Below are 22,146 nucleotides of genomic sequence, written 5' to 3' on the forward strand. Positions count from 1 at the left end.
CAGGTTAGCACTAAGTTGATGCCCCTCGAAATCCAAAACACAACCCACCACTAGACGCTTGGCTAAAACCTCACTCCCCATAGGAGTAGAAACCACTAGCAACACGTCTAAAGGAATAAACGGCAATCTATACTTCTTAGCAAAATGTGCTGAGACAAAAGAATGCGATGCACCGGTATCAATTAAAACATATGTAGGAAAACCACATATACTATAGATACCTGCAATCATCTGGTCACTGTCAGCCTCTGCCTGCTCCTGGTTAAGCGCAAAGACCTAACCCTGGGTACGTGGCCTCAAAGAAGAATGACCCCGAGAAGGAGTCTGAGTAGGCTGTCTCTGAGACTGCTGCGGCTGCTGGCGCTGCTGAGAATAATGCTGCTGGAAAGGTGGCTGCTGGTACTTAGGTGGCTGAACAGATGCCTGAGAACCTTCGGAACCACTCGTTGCCCCAATCAGCATAGGACAATCTCTCTTCATGTTGAAAGAGTGGGTGCCCAGTGAGCCAACTTATGGCTATGGGCTTTGATGACTCTTTGTACAAACGATCTTTTGTTTAATGAAATTTACACTTTTATTAATGGCAATGACTTTATCTTTCTTCATATTGTTATATTGTGATATACTATTGTTGTTTTGATAAAGACCTTGAATATACTATAGTGTATGTAAGATGTGGTAGAACATGGGGATGTCTATCATGAAATACATTTTATAGTCACTGTATATTCTAAACTGTTCCTAGTCGATTGAGCCGTCCGATAATAAGGATAAGGATCGCTCGAGTTTGAGACTAGCATTTGCGATGCGGAGTACCACGTTTCATTGGTAGGGAACATGGAGATGTTCGAAGCATGCAAATGGATATTCATAGGATGAATTATCGAACTACCCTATCCGGACTTTCCAAGTGGTTATCACTTATCGAGTGGATAAAGTCCGCGGTTTTGGTTGTACACCATTAGTCCTTACTACTTGAAACATCATGGAGACTCTATATGCTAGTACTGTGCTTTGACTCGTTTACCGACTCTATGGGGGTCATCAGGTGTCGGGATTGGGTACAGTTACAACACATATAGGAGTCGATGCATTGTTGTCAAGGATTCACCACATACTTGCGAGTGTGGATATCCTATGCGATCTGAGGAGATATTAGTGTGACGAATCTTTGGCCAGAGTACTTGATGTGATTTAAGAAATGGTTTCTTAGTAGCACATGCGATGTCACTAATTTGATCTTCAAGATGTATTGCATAGTTATCGAATCTTGAGCGACTCTCGATATACCAATGGTTGTTGATTCGATCGGGATATATGGATGAAGGGACCGTACTGTACGCTAACCAAAATCTACTGGTTCTTGTAGGCACTATCAGTGATACCTAGGGAATCATGGGGCGATGTTGCTAGGCGCTTTACCATGATTCGTTGGGCAAGTCGGAAATCGTTGTTCCGAGTCACAAGGAGTTGTGAGCCCACGGCTAGCTGTATCCCTGAACCATTGAGGGTCACACAGTGTAATGGAGTTTTAATCCCCGTTGAGATAGTTAAATTTAAAGAGTTAAATTTAATGAATAAAGAAGTTGGACTTCTTAAATAAGAGTAAGGGAGTAGGATTTCCTAAAATGACATAGGGATGTACATTTTTGGAAACCACTGAATTCGGATTCAGGAAAATTTATCTTGACTTTAAAATGTGCAGAAATGGTTTCTGTGCACTTTGGTAAAATCGGTTTATCAATCGGAGTCACGATGAATTTTATATTAATTTCTGAACATGCGGGCTTTGCTTGTCGGGCCTCAACTTATGACTAATGGGCCCTAAGGTGTTAGTGGCCTGCATTATAAATAAGTTATTGCAGTACAGAAATTACAGACAACAGGTCATAATTTGAGAGACAGAAAAATCGAAACCCTAGCCTTCTCTCTCTAGAAATTCGGCCGCCCCCTCCCTCTCTCTGTCAGAGAAATTCCGGTCTGTGATTTTGAATTGCAGTCAGGAATAGCGAATCAAATTCGTTTATTCTCTTCGCAGAAAACTTCTGATAGATTTTCTAGTGCAATCTATCAGAGGGATTAAACCTCTATTCGTGGACCTGATAGAAGGAGTTCATCAGTTCCTGGGAGATACAAGAAGCGCAGAGAAATCTGTGTGGTGTCCAATAATCTCGCTTCGAGATTGAAGGTAAAATTTAATAATTGTTATTTAATTTTACACACACTTATAATTTAATCGTTGAACGGTTGATACCCACACTATGGAATTGTTCCATAATAAAATTTTAAACTTCCGCTGCACCGGGTATCAATCGTGATTGATCTGAGAGCCGCGTTTTCCAACAGTGGTATCAGAGCCAGGTTGCTCAGATCAAACGATTAAATTAATCGATTGTACAAAAATTTTTGAGTCTCGGTTTTTGAAACAAAATAAATATTTTTAAATAAAAAAAATTTTTTCCGGGGCAAAGGCGGCGCTCAGCGCTGGGCGCTGCCCAGGGCGGCGCCAAGGGCGACGCTCGGCGCCGCCCAGGGCAGCGCACGGCGCCGCCCAGCGGCGGCGCCAGGCGCCGCCAGGGCAGCAACTGTTGCTGCCCTAAAGGGGCAGCCGGGCTGCCCCGGCCCGCGCCCACGGGTGCGGGCCGGCCCGGGAGTGTCCCGGGCGGCCCGCGGGAAAAATTAAATTTTTTATTAATTTTAATGTGTTAAAATTTTATTTTTGGTCCGGTCAAAAATTGTTTTTGATTGGTTCACGAGATTTCGGATCGAATTGTTCGAGTCCGTAAACTTTAAAATTGATTTTTGGATAAATTTGAATTTTTGGAAAATTTTAATATTTTATCCTTAAATTGAATTTTGAAATCAATTATTTTTGGTACAATTGATGATAAGATTTGATCTTATGAATATATTGAGTAAAATATGATTTTATCCATAAAATTGGATTTTGTAGATAAAATATGATTTTATTTGATAAAGAGATAAAATATGATTTTATATGTAAAATGAGATTTTATATATAAAATATGATTTTATCCTGTTTAAATTTGAATTGCCACTGCATGTTATCCAATAAATTAATTTTGAATTAAATGTTATTGGATAAGGATGATCGATTGCCATGACCAATTTTGTAGGTGTATGTTAGGAATTTACATTTGTTTTATTGTTGTTGGTTTTATTAATGGACCTGGTTTATGGCCCAATATGAATGTCATATGTAATAAAAGTGGGCTTGGTTTATGGCCCGTTCCCACCCCTAAAATGTATCCCCTACTTGTCATTGCTATTTATTGTAAATACATTAGATTTAGTGGGAGATCAAGATTTGAAGATGGTGGGCCCAGCAGACAATAAAGACGAAGAAATGTAAATTGGAAGCTAATGTAATAGGATTGCATTGCATACTGCATATTACCTAGGATTGGACTAAGACTCGTGATTGGCAACCACGAGTCAATTAGAAATGGAATCGATCATCCTATATATAATATATGATATTATGATTGTATGCATGTTTTAGACATAATTGTATGAATCCGGCAAGCATACAATAAATTGAAAAATGATGAGACAAATTTTCATAATTAAAAATCCCTCATTTTAAATATGATTTAAAATTGATATCAAGATAAATAAAGGAAATTTAAATTTGTTTAAATGTTCCTACCTTCCATCAACGGTCAATGTATGTGATGCTACCCGCGGATACGGTCCGGCTCATATTATTGGGGGGGCCCGTCCGTCGGAAAGCTGTACATTGGATCGACACATGTTGTAAGTTGGGTGGAACTCCCATGGGATCGGCTCATATTATTGGGGGATCCACATGGCGACCGTCCATCACAACTTAATATTGATGGGTCATCTTGACATGTCACTTTAAACGGCGTCATATTATTGGGCCCTTATTGGACATGAGGTAAATACATGGGGGTTGCTTTGGAAGCAATTGGGCTCTACCTTTTGAGAATTATGGTTGGCTGATATTATTCGGGACCATAAGTTTGTCAATTGGACTCCATGTTCTCACTAAGGAAAAAGTTTCCCGTTTTCACTAGAGGGTAGTGAAATCGTTAAAATAGTGGGAGTGAGATTCATAAAATTAAATTCGCCTATTTTATGTCTTAGTAAATTGCTTAAACAATCATCGATAATTGTCTGTTTCATCTCAGTAATCCACATGTTTCTATTCTCCAACAAAACAAACTTATTGGCGCAAACAATACAGAATGATTCCATAAGTTAAGATTGTCCTAAGTTCGGAAAAGATTTTCTAAAGTGTTAGAAAAGGCTTCTCCGAAAACAGCCCCGGCTGATGTAACTGCCGAAAGGTTGGCCGAACTAGAGAAATGGTTGGACCATGATCTCAAGGCCAAATGTTACATGCAAAATTGGACAAGTCTAAACAAGTTTGCCATCACTGCAAGAAACCCGGTCATTGGAAACGTAACTGCAAGGAATACCTCAAGCAGTTACGAACTGCAAAGGGTATGTTTTACATTAAAATGTTTTTTGAAATACTACTTCTTGGGTATTGGATACCAGATGTAGATCTCATATTTGCAATGAGTTGCAAATGATGACAAGAAGTAATAGGCTAAGGATGGGTGAGACCCAGTCAAGGCTCGGGAATGGTTCCAGAGATAAATCCAAAGCTATAGGAGACATTTTTGCAGAACGGTTTTAAGTTATTTTTAAGAGATGTTTTATTTGTTCCGGATTTAATCAAAAACATTATTTCTGTTTCTATGCTAGATAGAGATGGTTATTCTTGCAATTTTGTGAATGAGATTTGCAATATTTACAAGAATGAATGTTTGATTGGAAATGGACAACTTGAAAACGATCTATACAACTTAAAACTAAAAGACGTTCCAATAAATTATATTGATAAACCGGCAACAACAAACAAAAGAAAAATCGATAGTCAAAACCCGGCGAACCTTTGGCATGCTAGGCTAGGTCATATTTCCTCAAGGAGGATGAACAAGCTAGTGGGAGAGGGCATGTTTGATATGTCTGATATTAACTCTCTACCTACTTGTGAATCCTGTCTAAAAGGGAAAATGACTAAATCTCCTTTTAAGGGGAAGCCTGAGCGTAGTCAAAATCTGTTGGATTTGATCCATACAGATGTTTGTGGACCATTTAGAGTTGGGACTCAATATGGCCACACCTACTTCATTACCTTTACTGACGATTATTCAAGGTATGGGTATTTATATTTAATGAAATATAAGTCTGAAGCATTTGAAAAGTTCAAAGAATTCAAGGCTGAAGTAGAAAACAAGCTAGGTAAAAGTATTAAAGCACTTCGATCGGATCGAGGTGGAGAATACTTGAGTACCGAGTTTTTGGACTATCTGAAAGAGAATGGGATTCTCTCTCAGTGGACTCCTCCTATGACACCACAGCTGAATGGTGTATCGGAGCGTCGTAATCGAACTTTGTTGGACATGGTTCGATCCATGATGAGCTTCACTGAGCTTCCACCTTCGTTTTGGGGCTATGCGCTTGAAACGGCGGTATTGTTGTTGAACAACGTCCACACTAAAGCAGTGGACAAAACACCATACGAGTTATGGAATGGCAAAGCTCCTAAGTATTCGTACTTGAGGATTTGGGGATGTCCTGCTTACGTGAAGCGGACAGTGGGAGATAAGTTGGATAGTCGATCCAGCTTATGTTATTTTGTAGGGTATCCGAAGAATTCAATCGGATATTATTTCTATTATCCTGCTGAAACAAAGGTGTTTGTTTCTAGGAATGCCACCTTCTTGGAGAAGGAGTTCTTATTGGATAAGAAAGGCGAGATGATGGAACTCGAAGAAGTTCGAGAAGAACCCGAAATACAAAATAACGATCCTACGCCTCAGGAACCATTACTGGACACGCCTGAACCTAGAAGATCCGAGAGGACTTCTAGACCTCCTGTTCGATATGGTCTTCTTCTTGAAGGGGATCAAGATGAACCCGACATTGGATGTGATCCAAGAAACTTCAAGGAAGCAATTTCTGATGCGGATTCAAATTTATGGCTTGAAGCTATGCAGTCTGAATTGGATTCAATGCATACAAACCAAGTTTGGTCTTTAGTAGATCCTCCTGATGGAATTGTTCCAATACGGTGTAAATGGATCTACAAGAGAAAGCTTGGGCCTGATGGTAAGGTATTGACCTACAAGGCGCGATTGGTGGCGAAAGGTTACACTCAAAGACAAGGAGTTGACTATGATGAAACCTTTTCACCAGTTGCAATGTTCAAGTCCATAAGAATCCTTATTGCCATAGCTGCATGGTATGACTATGAGATATGGCAAATGGATGTGAAGACTGCTTTTCTTAATGGAGACATTAAGGAAGAAATCTATATGAAGCAGCTAGAGGGGTTCACATCCATGGGAAGCGAGCATAAGGTATGCAAGCTTCAGAGATCAATTTATGGTCTAAAACAAGCATCAAGAAGTTGGAACCAGAAATTTGATGAAACAATAAAAGATTTTGGTTTCATCAAGAACCCGGAGGAACCGTGCGTGTACAAGAAAGTAGTTAAGGATGCTGTGACATTCTTAGTACTTTATGTTGATGACATCCTACTCATTGGGAATGATGTAGGGATGTTGCAGTCAACAAAGATATGGTTATCAGGTAGATTCTCGATGAAGGATTTGGGTGAGGCATCCTACATTCTTGGGATACAGATCTATAGAGATAGATCTAAGAGAATGATAGGACTCACTCAATCAACCTACATCGACACCATATTGAAACGGTTTTCAATGGATGGGTCCAAGAGAGGACATCTACCCATGTGTCATGGAGTTTCTCTATCCAAGTCTATGTGTCCCAAGACTGATGAAGAGATAGAGAATATGACACATGTACCATATGCGTCAGCTATAGGTAGTATCATGTATGGGATGATATCTACCAGACCGGATGTAGCATTTGCTCTGAGTGTCACGAGCAGATATCAAGCTAATCCCGGTCAAATGCATTGGAAAGCCGTGAAGGACATTCTTAAGTACTTACGAAGGACTAAGAATATGTTCATGGTATATGGAGGACGAGATCTGAAATTGGAAGGCTATACCGACTCTAGCTTCCAAAGTGACGTGGATGACTCGAAGTCAACCTCTGGATTTGTGTTCATGCTCAATGGCGGTGCTGTCTCTTGGAAGAGTTCCAAGCAGGACACCACAGCGGATTCCACCACTGAGGCTGAATATATTGCAGCATCAGCTGCTGCTAAAGAGGCCGTTTGGATGAGGAAGTTCGTCCAAGAGTTGGGCGTCATTCCTGAAGTTGTTGGTCCAGTCCCGGTGTACTGTGACAACACGGGTGCCGTTGCTCAAGCAAAGGAACCAAGGTCTCATCAAAGATCCAAACAAGTACTGAGGAAATACCACATCATCCGGGAGATTGTGGAAAGAGGAGACATCACTGTCGAACGAGTGGCCTCTGCAGACAATATCGCTGATCCGCTTACTAAGCCCTTGCCAGGACCATTGTTTGACAAACATCGCGAAGCAATGGGTCTACGTAGTATGACTAGTTGGCTATAGGGCAAGTGGGAGATTGAAAGAGTGGGTGCCCAGTGAGCCAACTTATGGCTATGGGCTTTGATGACTCTTTGTACAAACGATCTTTTGTTTAATGAAATTTACACTTTTATTAATGGCAATGACTTTATCTTTCTTCATATTGTTATATTGTGATATACTATTGTTGTTTTGATAAAGACCTTGAATATACTATAGTGTATGTAAGATGTGGTAGAACATGGGGATGTCTATCATGAAATACATCTTATAGTCACTGTATATTCTAAACTGTTCCTAGTCGATTGAGCCGTCCGATAATAAGGATAAGGATCGCTCGAGTTTGAGACTAGCATTTGCGATGCGGAGTACCACGTTTCATTGGTAGGGAACATGGAGATGTTCGAAGCATGCAAATGGATATTCATAGGATGAATTATCGAACTACCCTATCCGGACTTTCCAAGTGGTTATCACTTATCGAGTGGATAAAGTCCGCGGTTTTGGTTGTACACCATTAGTCCTTACTACTTGAAACATCATGGAGACTCTATATGCTAGTACTGTGCTTTGACTCGTTTACCGACTCTATGGGGGTCATCAGGTGTCGGGATTGGGTACAGTTACAACACATATAGGAGTCGATGCATTGTTGTCAAGGATTCACCACATACTTGCGAGTGTGGATATCCTATGCGATCTGAGGAGATATTAGTGTGACGAATCTCTGGCCAGAGTACTTGATGTGATTTAAGAAATGGTTTCTTAGTAGCACATGCGATGTCACTAATTTGATCTTCAAGATGTATTGCATAGTTATCGAATCTTGAGCGACTCTCGATATACCAATGGTTGTTGATTCGATCGGGATATATGGATGAAGGGACCGTACTGTACGCTAACCAAAATCTACTGGTTCTTGTAGGCACTATCAGTGATACCTAGGGAATCATGGGGCGATGTTGCTAGGCGCTTTACCATGATTCGTTGGGCAAGTCGGAAATCGTTGTTCCGAGTCACAAGGAGTTGTGAGCCCACGGCTAGCTGTATCCCTGAACCATTGAGGGTCACACAGTGTAATGGAGTTTTAATCCCCGTTGAGATAGTTAAATTTAAAGAGTTAAATTTAATGAATAAAGAAGTTGGACTTCTTAAATAAGAGTAAGGGAGTAGGATTTCCTAAAATGACATAGGGATGTACATTTTTGGAAACCACTGAATTCGGATTCAGGAAAATTTATCTTGACTTTAAAATGTGCAGAAATGGTTTCTGTGCACTTTGGTAAAATCGGTTTATCAATCGGAGTCACGATGAATTTTATATTAATTTCTGAACATGCGGGCTTTGCTTGTCGGGCCTCAACTTATGACTAATGGGCCCTAAGGTGTTAGTGACCTGCATTATAAATAAGTTATTGCAGTACAAAAATTACAGACAACAGGTCATAATTTGAGAGACAGAAAAATCGAAACCCTAGCCTTCTCTCTCTAGAAATTCGGCCGCCCCCTCCCTCTCTCTGTCAGAGAAATTCCGGTCTGTGATTTTGAATTGCAGTCAGGAATAGCGAATCAAATTCGTTTATTCTCTTCGCAGAAAACTTCTGATAGATTTTCTAGTGCAATCTATCAGAGGGATTAAACCTCTATTCGTGGACCTGATAGAAGGAGTTCATCAGTTCCTGGGAGATACAAGAAGCGCAGAGAAATCTGTGTGGTGTCCAATAATCTCGCTTCGAGATTGAAGGTAAAATTTAATAATTGTTATTTAATTTTACACACACTTATAATTTAATCGTTGAACGGTTGATACCCACACTATGGAATTGTTCCATAATAAAATTTTAAACTTCCGCTGCACCGGGTATCAATCGTGATTGATCTGAGAGCCGCGTTTTCCAACACATGTGACCCTCCTGGCCACACTGGAAACATGCAGTGGTCGATCGACCACACTGCCCTAGCGGATGTCTGCGTCGGCACTGAAAACAACGGTTCGGCCTTTGACCACCAAAGTTATGCACTCCACCAGATCCAGAGGAAGAAGAAGAAGTACCTCCTGGCTTCTTGAAGGACTATCCCCTAGGGCCCAAAGCACTAGCACTCGCTGACCTAGAAGAAGAAAAGTAAAGTCCCCTGTTCCTCCGAATACTGTCCTCGGCCTGGCGACAACGGTCCACCAAATCCTCGTAAGTCCCATCGCCGCCCATAGCAACCATCCGATGAATATCAGGATTCAAACCCTGAAGGAATTGATCAAACTTCGCCGTAGAACTATCAACAACATGAGGACAAAAGGGTAGCAGATCAAAGAACTTCTGCTGGTACTCCTCGATCGTCATCGTCCCCTATCGCAAACTCAACAACTCACTAGATTTTGCCTGACGAAGAGCTGGAGGAAAATACAACCTCTGATAAGCAGTACGGAACTCAACCCACGTAGCTGCACCTCTAGCTGCTATGAACGGTACGGAAGTAGATCTCCACAACTTCCTCGCTATGCCCTCAAGCATAAAGGCAAGAATCTCCATCCTATCTTCAGCCGTGCAACGGAACTCCTGGAAGCACTGCTCCATCCTTTCAAGCCAATCCTCCGCCTCATCAGCTGTCTCACCACCCATCAAAGGCCTCGGGCTAACCTCCTTGAATCTGCGCATACTCACTCTTATGCGCTCATCGGGCTGTCCCCGACGTCTGCGATCATCCGAATCGCCCCAACGACCGCCGTCTACGCTACCGTGGCTTTCGTCGTAATCTTCCATCTGTTGCACAAGAACAATTAATTACTTAATCCGCTTTACGATATTCCCAGTGCAATGCGTCGCTCTGATACCAAAAATGTAGTGAGCCAACCTGGATCCACTACCTAATCAGAGTTATAGTAAAAGCGCACGCAATTAAAAGCTTAAAGCGTAAAGTGCGGATAATTAAAATACAACAAATCCAATCGGCAGAATACAACCGATGATATCACAAGTGTATAAATACTGTTATACAACCAAATCGAAGTTTCAGGGTAAATAAATCCCTACCCTCTACAACCTCGCACTCTCCAAAACTCAATCCTGCTGAGAGCCGCCTGGACCATCCAGCCTCAAACCTGCCCCGCCACAAGGTACACAATACCCAAACACAGGGGCGTGAGCTAGAACGCTCAATACGAAGTAATGATATAAATACAAATATGCGCATACAGATGATTTAAAACTCAAGTGAAAACACTTGCTCATGGCGCCGAGAATATACAGTACCGGCTAGAGAGCGACTCTGCGGGGTACTCGTATACTCCATTCACGGCTGAGCCAACCCCATCCTGACCCGAATCCAAAACAGGATACAAGCCCCATATGGAAACTGTCATACCTGACTCGAGTCCATAATGAGATCATTGTTCCCTATGGAGACTGTCAATGACTCACATCTCTCTGGATGCAGTCACACGTAAAATCATGTATGTGCTAAGACGGTAAAACATGCTAAAACATGATAAAGCATATAGCACATACTCATGCAACATACAAGCAAATATATCATTTCGGCTATCTCAGTCAGTACTTACGTACCTCTAACACTGCTGGACAACCTTGCTCCACTGGCCTATACTCCAAGCCTACTAGTCCAGTCTACTGCTACTACAATGCAAATATCCATGCATCATACTCTAAAAGCCTTAATTAAGCTATTGCATACTCCTAAATATTTTTAGGATGCCAAAGCTATACCTGCGTCCGTTGTTAGCCCTTTGCTGTCGATAGCCTCAAAACTAGGCCATAGCTCCGCGACGACGTCTAGATCACTAAGCCACTTCCGGATTCCCCGTAGGATGCCTAGATCTCCCTAGATCTGAGTTAGAAGGCTTAGGAATTGAGAGAGAACAGAGAAAAGGTGCGAGTCACAAATGAACCTCGTCTCCTCTATTTATAAACGACGTTCAGGCCGTGCAAACTCGGCTTCGGGCCCTCCGAACTTGTTCGGATCCTCCGATCATAACTTCGGATCGTCCGAACATGATCGGACCGTCCGATCTTTACTTCAGGTCCTCCGAAGTCCCATCAGTGATGTCATCCATGACATCACCTTGCTGACGTAATTGATGACGTAAGCCTAAACCCAGTTCGGGTCCTCCGATCCCACCGACGGAGCCTCCGATCCTCTTCGGATCCTCCGAACTCTAGTTCGGAGTGTCCGAACTTCCCGAGCCATGCCCACCATGTTCGAGTATTCTGGATCTATTTCTGGAGTCCGTTATCCCAACAGGAACTTACTTAATCATGTTTTACTTAATCTAAACATGATCACATGATTAATTACTCATTAATCACTAATTAGAAATGCGGGTTACTACAAGTACCACCGCCAGTTGCTGAACCTCAGAATGCACAGGGTAGTACATCTGTTGATTCTATGGATGCTACTGCTACTCCAATGAAGACACTGTTGAAGCGATTTCAGTCATTCAAACCGCCAAAACTGAAAGGAACGGAAAATTCAGTTGATTGTAAAAATTTGTTAGAAGACATTGAACAGTTGTTTGATTCACTTGATTATTCATATGACCGTCGTATCAGATTAGTTATACATCAACTTCATTAAGTTGCCAAAAGTTGGTGGATTACTACAAAGAAAGCGTTAGAACATCGAGGTACGACTATCACCTGGAATGTCGTTAAAATTGAATTCTATCAATGTTTCTTTCCAGTCTCCTACAGGAAGGATAAGGGTGCTGAATTTTCAAATCTAAGACAAGGCAACTTGAATATCAAAGAATATGTGGCCAAATTTTCAAGTCTTTTGAAGTTTGCTCCACATATAGCAGCGACTGATGAAGCCATGGCAGATCAGTTTATTAATGGCCTCAATCGAGATGTGTTTACTTTGGTGAACAGTGGACGACCCAATACTTTTGCTGACGTCTTGAATAAAGCTAAGGGAGCATAAGCAGGCTTATTGCGACAAAGAGGAACACCATTTCTTCCACAGCCATCTCCACAGCTTGTATCAGCATCAGTTCCACAGAATCTGCCATAGTTTTAGCAACCATCTCCCAGATTTGAGGGAGGAAGCAGTGGCAGAAAGGATTCTAGATTCAGGCCGAAAGGGAAGCAATTCAAGAAGGCAGGAAGTAGTTCTTCCAGTTCTAGTGGACAGAGACAGTTTGGTACAGGGCAGAGAACTGGTGAGTCAGGAGTATTTTGTGGTAAGTGTGGTGGATGACATGCTACTGATCAGTGCGGAGGTATGTTAGTTAATTGCAATATCTGTCGCCAATCAGGTCATTATGCCAAGGTGTGTCCTCAAAGAACAACTGGAGCAAGTTCTTCTCGACCAGCACCTCATGTAGAAAGACAATCAGTGCATTCATTTCAGCCTCAGCAACAGACTAGAGCAGGAGGAAGCCAGACTGTGACTCAACCTCCTAGGCAATAGGCAAGAGTGTTTGCATTGACTGAGGAGCAGGCACAGGCAGCACCTGACGATGTCATAGCAGGTAACTGCTCTATTTATGGTTATGCTGCCTATGTTTTGATAGATACAGGTGCATCACATACATTCATATCTGAAAAATTTGTTATGATGCATTCTTTATCATCTGAGCCATTGCCTACTGTTGTTTCTATTTCTTCACCTTTGGGTGAAGGTATTATATCTGTTCGAATGATTCAAAATTGTGCTTTGCAATATGACGGGAATGTGATTGATATAAATTGTATAGTCCTTGGATTATCAGCCTTTGATTGCATTATCGGCATAGACTTGTTAACCAAGTACAGGGCGACCGTAGATTGTTTTCAGAAAGTGGTCAGATTTAAACCAGAAATGGTAGCTGAATGGAAATTCTATGGTAAGGGTTCTCGAGCCAAGATTCCTTTGATATATGTGTTATCTATGACCCGTTTATTGCAGAGAGGTGCAGAAGGATTTCTAATTTATGAAGTTGGTGTATTGAAATCCAGTCCAGAAGTAACAGATATTCCAGTTGTGCATGAATTTGCTGATGTATTTTCTGATGAAATTCCTGGTTTACCTCTAGGCCGAGAGATATATTTCAGTATTGAATTAATGCCAGGTACGCAACCAATATCCAAAGCTTCTTACAGAATGGCAACTATTGAATTGAAGGAGTTGAAGGATCAATTGGAAGATTTTTTGGCCAAAGGATACATTAGGCTGAGCGTTTCACCTTGGGGCACTCCGGTACTGTTTGTACGAAAGAAATATGGTTAAATGCGATTATGTATCGATTATCGGCAACTGAACAAGGTAACCATAAAGTATAAATATCCATTGCCTAGAATCGATGATTTGTTTGATCAGCTACAGGGTTCAGCTATCTATTCAAAGATTTATTTATGATCCAGATATTATCAGCTAAGGGTAAGAGATGAAGATATTCCTAAAACTACTTTCAGAACAAGGTATGGACATTATGAATTTATTGTCATGCCTTTTGGTTTAACCAATGCTCCTGCAGTATTAATGGGATTGATGAATCAGGTATTTCATAAATACTTGGATGACTTTGTCATTATTTTTATCGATGGTATCTTTATATATTCCAAGAATGTGCATGATCATGCTGAACATATCAGAATCATCTTACAGACTTTGAGAACTGAGAAATTGTATGTCAAGTTATCAAAATGTGAGTTTTGGTTGCAGAAAGTTGTGTTTCTTGGGCATATTATTTCAGGTGATGGTATTTCAGTGGATCCAAGCAAGGTAGAGGCTGTACTGAATTGGCCGAGACCTACATCAGTGCCAAAAATACGAAGTTTTATGGGCTTGGCAGGTTATTATAGACGCTTTATCAGAGATTTTTCCAGCATTGCGAAGCCTATTATGCAATTAACTCAGAAAAATAAGCCGTATGTCTGGACTGAAGCGTGTGAAACTAGTTTCTTGGAGTTGAAGAAGAGGCTTACAAGTGCACCAGTCTTGACGATTCCATCAGGTACGGGTGATTTTGTTGTCTATTGTGATGCTTTTCACAGGGGTCTGGGTTGTGTGCTTATGCAGCGAGGGCATGTTATCGCTTATGCATCGAGACAGTTGAAGCCACACGAGACTCGATATCCTATCCATGATTTGGAGCTTGCCGCTATTGTCTTTGCATTGAAGATATGGTGATATTATCTTTATGGTGAGAAGTTTGAAATCTTTTCTGATCACAAAAGTTTTAAATATCTGTTTTCGCAATCAGAATTGAATATGAGACAGCGTAGATGACTTGATTTACTGAAAGATTTCGATTGCGAGATCAAATATTATCCAAGAAAATCCAATGCAGCTGCAGATGCCTTAAGTAGAAAGGTATGTTCATTATCCTTATCTACGATATGTGTATCTCAAATGGTGGCAGAGTGTTGTATTTCTGGATTAGTTTTGAAATAGATATACAGTCTATTCGTATTTGTTCTATAAAATCTGAGCCAGAACTGTTAATGAGAATCAAAGAAGTACAGAAAGAGGATCCGAATATTCATAATTCGATTGATATGGTCAGATCTGGACATCAATCTAAATATCAGGTCAGTGCTGATGATGTATTATATGTGAATAATAGATTAGTTGTTCCAGATGTTTCAGACTTGAAACAACAGATATTGAAAGAGGCTCACAGCAGTCGATTCAGTATTCATCCTGGTGGCAGAAAAATGTATAATGATTTGAAAATGCAGTATTGGTGGAAACAGATGAAGTCAGATGTGACTGAATTTGTATCCAGATGTTTGAATTGCCAACAGGTGAAAGGTGAACGAAAGAAGCCAGGTGGTCTATTGTAGAGTTTATCAGACCCAGAATGGAAATAGGATCACATTTCCATGGATTTTGTCACACAGCTTCCACGTTCATCCAAAGGGTTTGATGCCATTTGGGTGATTATTGACATGTTGACGAAATCAGCATGCTTTATTCCGTACATAATGACGTATAGACATGATCAGATGGCAGAAATCTACGTCAGAGAAGTGGTAAGGTTACATGGTGTGCCTAAATCTATCGTTTCAGATTGAGACCCTAGATTTACATCACACTTTTGGCATAGCTTGCAACAAGCTCTTGGTACTCAATTGCATCTGAGTACAGCATATCATCCTCAAACAGATGGACAGTCAGAGCGGACTATCCAAACACTTGAGGATATGTTGAGAGCTGAAGTACTAAACTTTGGTACTAGTTGGCAAGATTCATTACCACTTGGAGAATTTTCTTATAATAACAGCTATCAGACCAGCATTGAGAATGCTCCTTTTGAAGCATTGTACGGAAATAAATGTATATCACCGTTATATTGGGATGATATCTCAGACGTACCAGATGTTGGGCCGGATATGATCCGAGAAATGACTGAAAAAGTGAAGCTTATACAGAAAAGAATGAAAACAGCTCAGGATAGACAAGCAAAGTATGCAAATATCAGACGACGACCTCTATCTTTTGATCAGGGAGACAGAGTTTTCTTGAAGATTTCTCCATTTAGAGGTACAGTTCGATTTGGCAAGAGAGGAAAGTTATCTCCACGCTTTATCGGTCCGTATGAGATTATCGAGAAGATAGGCTATCTTGCTTATCGACTCGCTCTTCCTCCATCTTTGTCTGGTATTCATGATGTATTCCATGTCTCTACGCTACGGAAGTATCAGCCTGATTCTTCCCATATTCTTCAGCCTGATGAAGCTAAACTTGTCGTGACTCTCAGTTATTTTGAGCAGCCTATTCAGATTCTTGATCGTAAAGATAAATAGCTCAGAAACAAGACAATTCATCTAGTCAAAGTTCAGTGGAGTCGACATGGCACTCAAGAAGCGACTTGGGAGACTGAGTCAGATATGAGACAGAGATTTCCAGAGTTGTTTCATTGATGTGAGTTCTTATTCTATTTTTCGTTATTTCATTCTCTTATGTGTATACAGATTTCATATACAACTTGCTTATGATTTCGAGGACGAACTCATGCCTTAGTGGGGGAGAAATGTAAGGCCCAAGATTATTTAATTTTAATCTGAGAATATATTTAATTTGGGAATATTTAGAATTTAGAATTAAATTCTAATATTCTTAAATGAATAAGGATTGAAATTGAATTAAATCGCTTTTCCGAGGACTGAATTGAAAATATCCAAAAGTGCAGGGACTAAAGTGCAAATATTCAATATTTATCTAAATTTCCACCTAATTGCTATCATTATCACGTTTATGTTCAGAATAGAAGGAGAAGTAACCAGAAACAAGTCCTCACGCCAATTTCAGATTTTTCAGCCCTTTCAAACTCCGATAATTTGTGATCCGATCGTGAGAAATTTGAGATAAATATATATCTGCGATCACAGCTCCGAAAGCTACGTTTTGGTACAAGTTTCATTCAATTTTATCAGATTTTATTTTTATTTTGAAGATGGAAATTCGTGATTTTTAGATATATGAATATATGAGCTGTACTGATTATGTATTCGCAGACGATTCGGAAAAAGACTGTCTATTGGATTTCTTATGATTTTAGGAAGCAAAGTTGAAGCCCTGTCAATTTTGATTTTGTGTTGGACGTGTATATACATGTTGATATGATGAATATTATGATGAGAATATCTTGGTATATTGCTTGTGATATTAATTCGGTTGCCGGTGTTTTAGCCGTTATGCCGTCGATTCGAAAAATGTCAAGACTTTGATATTGTTGAATGAAAGTGTAGTGACCCGTATCCGTGATTAACGATTAATGAGTAATTAATCATGTAATCATGTTTGGGTTAAGTAAAACATGATTAAGGAAATTCAAGGAGGATTAACGGAGCCCAAAAATGGATCCAGGACACTCGAAATTGGTTTAAAGGGTTCCAAGACTCGAGTGGGATCGGAAGCAACGATCTAGGATCGGAGCGTCCGACCGACGATCGGAACGTCCGATCAAGAACGGAGCTTCCGATGGCTGTCGGTGACAGGTGTGTGGTTGCATGTGGACCGAATTGATACGTGGCGAACGGAGCGTCCGATCGAGGAACGGAGCGTCCGATCTGCCGGAATGGAACGTCCGATCGAGGAACGAAACTTCCCATCGACGTCTATAAATATAGGGTCCGAGCTCCTCATTTCTTGCCAATTCCGAATTCCTCTCCTTCGCCCTAGTAGCTCTATTTTGGGCTTTGGGTACTCTTATTTTAGAGTTGGAGTAGGAAATATATTTTAGTATAGTCAGACAGTGTCTGACATAGTAGCGGGGCAGTGCTTGAAGCTGTGGAGCTGCAGTAGGGGTGTGCCCCTAGTTGCGGGATAGTTGCCATCAGTGGGCTGACGACGGACGCAGGTATAGCTATGGTCTCCTTAAATTATTTAGGAGTATGCAATAGCTTAGTTAAGGCTTTTAGAGCTTATTGAATGATGCATGGATATTTGCATTGTAGAGTTGATGATAGGCTTGGAACCTAGAGTGGGACTGCTAGGATTTGCCTGTAGTAAGGTACGTAAGTACTGACCGAGATAGCCGGCATGATATTTATACATATGTGTGTGATACATGATGTATGTGCTGTATTGGCTATGTTTTACTGTTTTTAGCACATGCATATATTTTTACGGAGACTGCATCGGAAATGATGTGAGTCATGACCGTTTCCATCAGTCGAGGCGATTCTTCCTGAGGATTCGTGTCTTGGGAATATACGAGTACCACGCGGAGTCGCTCTCTTGCCTGGTACTGTGTATTCCAGGCGCCATGAGTAAAGTGATTTAACCCTGATTTTTAAAGTCATGTGAATGCTCATATTTGTATTTATATCATTGCTTCCGTATTGAGCTTAGAGCTCACGTCCAGTGTTTCTGTATGTCTGGACACCCCATTCGACGGGGCAGTTGTAGGTGCATGGTTGGGCACCAGGAGCTTGGAGTAGCCAGTGACCAGTGAAGACAGCAGGATTTAGCTGTAGGTTTTGCCTTTAGGGTTATTTATTTTTGATTGGGTTGTATAAATCGAATTTATTTATCCGGTTGTATTCTGCCGGTCTGTTTTAATTTAAGTCTTCCGCAACGATTTATTTAATGCATGTTTAATTATGCTCCTAAACTCTGATTAGGTAGTGAATCCGGTTTGGGTCGCTACATTCATTGGTATCAGAGCATATACATGCAAGAGACTTGGGATATAGTACTGAGACTTTGGATTATCCTTGTAGGATTGGTGAGACCTAAGGATTATTTGGTTCTTCATTGCCAAGGATTGCGGCATAAGTCTTCGCTATAAGGAAGGCAACAGTGATGAGAACACCGGTAGTAGCATGAATGTGCTTACTACAGTTTATCATTTGATGCATTGGGATGCTGATCAAAGAACATATGGCTTCCAGCAGGAAAAGACTGGGAGAGAAGAAAGAGAATATCACGTCAGATATCTCTGAGGGCTTTTTGGAACGAATGGTGTGTAATAACCCATGTGGTTCCAGTCCGAAGAGATTCTCCACTCGTAGTTGGAGAGATTGTCATTTAAACTCATGCAGAACATGGTTTTGCCGGTGTGCGTGTATCGATGCTTTTGGTACGCGTACGGGAAACTTCATGTTCAAAAGCATGATTTAGTTACAAGAAAAAAGCTGACGGTAGATCGTGAGCATAAGAGGTCGATTGACATGCACTGACGCAGAGCATAGCTGGTTAGCTAACACGTGCCATTTCTTCGGAGTTCTTTGCGGGAGGACATGTAGAGAGACTTGGACTGGAGTATGCTTGTATCGATGCGTGTGTCGATTAGAAGCTTCATGCTCAAGGAATGAAGACTAGTACGATGATTTAAATACTGTATTGTTGTAGTTGTAAACAGTGTTTCAGTTGTAATAAATCATCAAACTCGGTTGTATCATTCAAGTTATTGATTGTACATTTTGTATTTTTGAAATACTGTAATTGTATTACATAGGGATTGTAATCAAGAAATTGTACATAACTTGAAGCAATGATACATGTTTTATTAACCTAGCAATTCGTTGATGATTGCGTGTTTTTGCTAAGTTTAGCATTGATCCTAGTTGATTAGTGTTCAACTGTGGTGACTCATGGGATTTGAGTAGGGCCAACGGTGATTGTTGACTTGCTGTTAGTCTAGGTGTTTTCCTAGGATTGACCTAGTTAGTCAGTGGACTAAGATAGTTCCAGCGATGGGTGGACTCATCTAGAGGCATTAGGCATATTGTTCGGTTTAGAACATTTGGGCTTTGTTCTAGATTGCTTCTTGGAACAGTAGGCTGTCTGACCTTCGTTAGATTGAGACTTGTGATGATGGGTTTTCATTAGGATGCCAGGTCCAGTATATACCAAGAGTTGTGGACTATGATCATGACTATATGTGATGGGGCGCGACCCTATGCCAGTGTTACTCTGGGAGTCTTTGCACTTCAGAGGATTACCTGGGAGCCTTTTGTGCTTCAGGAGATGGCGGTGGGAAGGCTACTCAGTCTAGGGATTTGGCAGTAGTCACAACAGGGTATGACCTTGGATTAGATATCACAGGTTTGATATTGATGGTTCGATATTGTCTGATGTGTCAGAGATATCAGTGATAGTGTTCTGTTGTGGGAACCAGTCTTGGAGGGATTTCCTTGACAAGTGTGTGCTCTGAGCAAATAGATTTAAATTTTGACCGATGATTACTGCTAGACGTGTGGATCTAGTAGGTGGATGGAATTCTACCAACAATGACTTGTGGTTGCCGGAGATGAATTCACCAAAGAGTTTCAATTGACTTGAAGGGTCAAGTTAAGGGTTAACTTGACAGTAGACACAAGTGAAGGAATTGGTAACTTCCAGGATAGTGCTTTTGTGATGATGTCTTAAGTGTACCATTGGAGTTTGGGATCCAACGAGGATTGTATACTCATATGGACATCAGTTGTATGATCGCGAGGTGTGACATTAGCTGGGGTCTATTTTCGAGATCCAGCAAGGGGTGTCACTAAATTTTAGCATGTGGTGCGTGAGATCATGGAAATGATCGAAGTAGTCGTTGATCGGCTTAGTGGTCAACAAGATTGTTGTGGGAATTGAAGACTTCGCAAGACAGCGATGCAGCAACTTTGTTCTTTCCAGTCAGTAAATCACATCCGTGCTGACTGTTTGTCAAAGATTTTACGTTCCAGCTATGACGACAGTCAGAAGCGTTGTGTGACCAGCTATTAGAGGACAAGTGTTTCCCAGGATCGGCTAGGGAATCGACGAATTAGTCTTTTCATTGTTGTGGCTGATGAGTTCAGCAAGGGAAGCTATTTGACTATTGAGAATCCATTGGGATTTAGTCCAAGGATCAGTGTGTTTAATCTTGGGAGGTTGGTATGCGATGATGGCTTCATCAGAGACTCCGAGTTGAGTTATACCAGACGCTTGCAACTGTTGAGTTTCGAGACGGTATAGGAAGCGTTTCCATATGTCTGTGTACTGTGGAATGTCCCAGTCGAACATATTGGTGGGAGCTTGCCTTAGTCTTGATTTGTATACAGTGATTGCGAGTAAGTATAACTATCTGGAGAATGTCTATTGATTGGGAATTCTTGGGTGAATAACCTATGGCTGAGTTATACTAAGAAACATGAACTGTGATTTGTACTAGACTGGATGGTCTGAGTTCCCAGTGTTGCCCTTAGGAAGCTGTTTTGCTTCGGTGAGGCATGGGAAGGATAATCAGTCTATGGAATCATGTTAAGCAGTTATGTTGCAATATAACCCTGTGTCATTTAGATTCTCTTGAAGAGAATTAGAGCTTTGTTATGTCAGCACAGTGTTGGGATTAGTGTTTCCTCACTAGAGGTGTTGGGCACTGAGGACTTTTGGTGACCAGTGGATTGTTGTATGCTTTGTGATCAGTAAGATCGTGATTGTGACAAAGGATGTATCAGTGCTGTGGTACGTTAGTGTCAAGCGAGGTTAATTGTCATCAAATGCAGTGGTTTCCATCTCGGAGAATGCTATTGTGATTTAGCATTTATGAAGTTTGCATATAATTCGACAAGAGTCTGAGTATGTCGGAAGCTATTTCGACCAGGCACTCAAGCAAGGGTCTTTTACATGTTCTCGAGGTTTTACCTTAGATTTTGAGGACGAAATCTTTTAAGGGGGGGAGAATGTAGTGACCCGTATCCGTGATTAACGATTAATGAGTAATTAATCATGTAATCATGTTTGGGTTAAGTAAAACATGATTAAGGAAATTCAAGGAGGATTAACGGAGCCCAAAAATGGATCCAGGACACTCGAAATTGGTTTAAAGGGTTCCAAGACTCGAGTGGGATCGGAAGCAACGATCTAGGATCGGAGCGTCCGATCGACGATCGGGACGTCCGATCAAGAACGGAGCTTCCGATGGCTGTAGGTGACAGGTGTGTGGTTGCATGTGGACCGAATTAACACATGGCGAACGGAGCGTTCGATCGAGGAACGGAGCTTCCGATCTACAGGAACGGAACGTCCGATCGAGGAACGAAACTTCCGATCGACGTCTATAAATATAGGGTCCGAGCTCCTCATTTCTTGCCAATTCTGAATTCCCCTCCTTCGCCCTAGTAGCTCTATTTTGGGCTTTGGGTACTCTTATTTTAGAGTTGGAGTAGGAAATATATTTTAGTATAGT

The sequence above is a fragment of the Henckelia pumila genome, unplaced genomic scaffold (genome assembly GCF_033568475.1).
Source record: "Henckelia pumila isolate YLH828 unplaced genomic scaffold, ASM3356847v2 CTG_429, whole genome shotgun sequence".
NCBI lineage: Eukaryota > Viridiplantae > Streptophyta > Magnoliopsida > Lamiales > Gesneriaceae > Henckelia > Henckelia pumila.